Consider the following 4,856-nt stretch of genomic DNA (forward strand, 5'->3'; position numbering starts at 1 on the left):
ATTAAGTTTTGTGTTATTTTCAAGTAATAGTAAATTTTTCAGATTGTGAATTCTAATGAAAAATTTTGAATTTAAAAATAAATTTTTGTATTTAATATTTTTAGAAAAACAGTGTTTCATTTATTGACCACTAGTGACTAGGATTAATTGTGTGTGCATAAGGCAAAGTGATAAATATGTTTTGTTCTTTTAGTTTTGCTAAAGTGAATTAAGACCAGGGAAACAGTTAAAGTTGTTTGATAGAGTGATGCCCTTTTACTCTAGAATATTTCTTGTTAAATTGTTGATACCTCACACATATTCTGATAAACTTAGTTTGATTTTTTTCAAGTGATTAATAAGTTTTTAAGGGATCACTGTTACCTTCACCTCAGTCATAATTCCTGTTGTTATGAGAGTTCAGGTATCTGGCTGAAGTGAGGTAAATTTTTGAATTTTGAGATTAGTTGTGTAATAATCAGGTACTTTGTATGCATCGTGACAATATATATATATATATATATATATATATATATATATATATATATATATATATATATATATATATATATACATATACATATATATATGTATGTATATATATATATATACATATATACACACACACACACACACACACACACACACGCACACACGCATGTATGTTTAATTGTCTTGAAAGACAAAATAGCTAACTTCTGATTCGTAATCTACAAAAAAGTTGTCATAAGCTGACAGTAGACCTTACTATACTCTCTCTCTCTCTCTCTCTCTCTCTCTCTCTCTCTCTCTCTCTCTCTCTCTCTCTCTCTCTCTCTCTCTCTCTATCGAAAGTGCTGAGCTATCTAACCTTTATTCTCATATCTGTGTCCGTCTGGTGGCAGCTGGCGGGCGCCGAATGAACATCCTGTTATAATTTCATCGGAACCTGGTGCAGTTTTAATGCATGCAAAATCATGGTCATTTATACATCCTGATAGCGGTTTCTGTTTTGTTTTCATAATACAGCAGTTTTATAAAGAGGCTATGTTATATTGTTGTAGCTTACGTTGATGCGGCTTTGTTGTAAATATGTAGCTGTTGTAAAAAATTGGATGTGTAATATTGTAAGCCTACGTCGTTTCTACTTGATTCTACGGACACCGTAATTTTACAGGAATGTGGTATTGTAGTATGTATAGCTTATATTTCAGGTCGAAATACGTAAGCGGATTTAAGAAAATATTGTGGCAAAAAATCACTGACTTGCTTGGCTATTTATAATATTTTAGATGATACGACTAGGTTACGAAATGTACAAGTATAATGTGATTTACACTGAATATTTGTCTAAACAATGTGATTTATACAATTTATTTGTCTAAATAACGTGATTTATGCATTATGTTCGTCTAAAGAATCTGATTTACACGATATATTTTTCTGAATAACGTGATTTACACAGTATATTTGTCTGAATAATGGGATTTACTCAGAATATTTGTCTCAGTAATGTGATTTACACTGTATATTTGTCTGAATAATTTGATTTACACAGTATATTTGTCTGAATAATGGGATTTACTGTACACAGTATATTTGTCTAAAGAATGTGATTTATTCAATATTTGTCGAAAGAGTGTGATTTACACAGTATATTTGTCTGAATAATTTGATTTTACACAGTATATTTGTCTGAATAATGTGATTTACAGAAGATACGCGTCTAAATCATTTTCTTCTGAAGATAGTCACGAAGCGTGTCTCAACTAAGGGAAACCCAGGATTTTATCTTGGCAAAATTCCTATCTGAGTGTTGTATAACAGAAGGAATACCCTGTTTATAAAGATAAGGTCATGAAGTACATTTGAAGTCGTTGGTTTATTTCTTCATCGCATAAATATTGTTTATTTAGACTTGGAGCTGTTAAGGCATGAAGGGCTGGCTTGACTGTCCTGTCGTGGATCTTTGGAATTAGCCTAACCAACATAGATCGGTGGCTATAACCAGAGTATAAATAGTTAGTCATTTGAATAAATTAACAATTCGTCACCAGTAGTTAAAGAGGGAGCACCCGGGATTGAACCGGGGACCTCTCGATCTGCAGTCGAATGCTCTACCATTGAGCTACACCCTGGTCCCGCGGTGGGAATTAATTCCCTTATCATTAAATCTCATCCCATACCTAGGCATAGACTTCTAAGAAGTGACGTGTCATTGTAGACTCATCGTCATGATGTTATGAATGAAGCTCTTTTGCGCTTGTGCGTGTGTGTAGACAGAGGCTATATGTCGAAATCGCTGAATGATGAGGTGTACGTCACGGGACTGTTTCCTTGCGTAGGAATGACTCACACAAGTGCCGCGTGTAAGTTTGTCATCCGAATTCCCAGTGAATGATGATGTTATACTCATTTCTTCAGTCATTGTCATGGACATTTTATATATATATATATATATATATATATATATATATATATATATATATATATATATATATATATATATATATATATATATATATATATATATATATATATATATAATATATATATATATATATATATGTGTGTGTGTGTGTGTGTGTGTGTGTGTACAGTATATATGATTGTCTGTTTATCCATAATCTTTGGGCCACGTTAGGCCTAACGTTCAAATATACTGAAAGGGAGAGGGTTAAAAGTAAAGAAGAAATTTATTGACATTATTTGGTAATAATGAGTTTAGAAACATCTCTAACATTTTGGGGTTTCTTGTTGTAGAAAGGGGTAATGATCAGGGATTGAAATAAACAGATTGATGTACTATTAAATAAAGTAAAGCTAAAGACGTTAAAAATAAAAAAAAACAGGGAATTCAGTTAAAAAAAATGTAGTAAACAATATGAAAGAGAAAGGGTATAAAGTAAAACTATCAAGTTAAATAAATAAGAAAAAAAAAGAGCTCTGCACCTCACGCGAATAGTGTAGTGTGGCCGCAGCTGTCTGTGGAGTGAGCGCTTAGGAACCAGAAATCAAAGCCCAATTTCCATGTGAACTTTGGGAATAGGGAAAAACTGACAGAATTCCGTTTTCAAAATCATTTCCCTCCTAGTATATTCCGCGCCACTTTCCTAAGGAAGTGATGAACTTTCAGCGCCCAGAGGCAGTGAGATTGCAAGGCAGTCTTGCGGGGAAAACCTCTTTTTTTTTTTTTTGTAGAGCATCTCTACCCGCCTGGGTAGAATCTCATAACGTTTGAGCCTGTATCGTAGTAGGGATTTTGGTGATTGACTTATACAGATTTTCCAGAATGATTTCATTGCCATGTCACCCCTAGCCATCATGCACACACTCACACATACATATAATGCTTGTGTTTTATATCAAATACATAAAGCTCATAAAATTAGTACAAACTACATTATATGCATATAAATATCTTTTTATATGAAGGCTTCAGATACAGCTCTTCACTCGAAATGTAACGAAAAATTGAAAAATATGATGCCCTTATCACATCGTGATATGTTGTTTGTCCAATAATAGTAATAATAATGAGGAAATTAATCATAGCCTTAAAATTCACTTACCGTCATCCATGGATTAGGCTAAACTTCGTGCTAACCCTGCGTCATGATGCACGATATGCACAGTTGCAGGCTATGACGTCACCGTTGTTTCTCCTGCTAAATTTGCGGAGATAAACATTCCAACTTTGCCCACCTACATGTAGGATACTTCCGGTTCCACGAAATGCTAGATGACTGGCGAATATAACTTTCTCTGCAGTCAGGGAATCGGTTAACTTTTGGGGTAATAAAGTGGAAGGACTTCCGGGAAAGATCAGCAATCGATGACGTCAGCGATGACGAACGAATCCGTTGCGTCATCGTTTCGGAACGCTGGGACTCCGAGAAAAGGAGCATATTAAACCTTGCAGATTTCTTATTATTCCACCGTTTTAAGCCGATTTTTATTTTGGTTCAAAGACGCTATCATAGATATTTTCATCTCGTGACTAATCGTAAGTTAAGGTTTTGTTCATTGCAGAAAAAAAGTGTTCTTGTTCCATAATTTTACTGTAGTGTGCCATTTAAGCGGCTTAGCACTAGACAGCAATAGTACACAATAAGAAATAAGAAATTATTTGAATGGGAAAAATTAAATCCTGTCTCTGGGCACTGTTGCTAATAAGCAGCCTGACAAAGCAAGGCAAGATACTCCTTATCAGGTCACTCGGAAATTCCTTCTGCTCCAAAGAAGTCTTTAAGTCAATCAGGGAATTATCCTTTTGAAAGGCTGCAACTCTTTGGCACTATTTTAGTTTTATTTTTTTTTTTAACTTCAAGATTTGTTTGGGTTTGGAAATCATTGTTTTTCGTAGATATTATTGTTAGAAAGATCTTAGGGTATGTAACATGGTACTAGGGGAAAAAAATGACGTTATTTTTCTGGCTGGTCTCAGAAGGTTCTTAAGCACAGAGCCTGTGCTGGCCAGCTTAATGACAAATGACAACCAAGGTGTAACAGGCCTTGACAAGAACAGACTGGCGAATTTACTTAGCAATTTCCTCTCTCTCTCTCTCTCTCTCTCTCTCTCTCTCTCTCTCTCGTGTTGACACAGCGTCTGTTCTACGTATATCCTCTTTCCAGGAACAAAACAGTCAGCAGAGAGCCTCTAGACCAGTGATTCTTAAACTGGGGGGTGCGCCCCCCTAAGGGGGCGCCAGAAGCTTACAGGGGGGGGCGCAAGCAGGGTTGCCAGATAGTGCCTATTTTTTTATTTTTAAATTCTGTTTTCTGATTATTATCTCAAAACATGCCAAAAATTCAAAATATAAGTCAATTTTCATTTCAAGTCTTATTTATGAATTGAAATATAGAACAGTGCATACTTATAAAAAACTTAACACCAA

General features: G+C 34.8%; 1 non-coding gene across 1 annotated transcript; it reads right to left on the reverse strand.

Moving 5' to 3' along the window:
- Nucleotides 1–2,024: 2,024 nt before the first annotated feature.
- On the reverse strand, nt 2,025–2,101 carry TRNAC-GCA (transfer RNA cysteine (anticodon GCA)). Its single transcript has one exon. It is a non-coding gene; the product is annotated as a tRNA-Cys (tRNA).
- Nucleotides 2,102–4,856: the final 2,755 nt, after the last annotated feature.

This window comes from Macrobrachium rosenbergii, chromosome 3, assembly GCF_040412425.1.
Source record: "Macrobrachium rosenbergii isolate ZJJX-2024 chromosome 3, ASM4041242v1, whole genome shotgun sequence".
Classification (NCBI taxonomy): Eukaryota; Metazoa; Arthropoda; class Malacostraca; order Decapoda; family Palaemonidae; genus Macrobrachium; species Macrobrachium rosenbergii.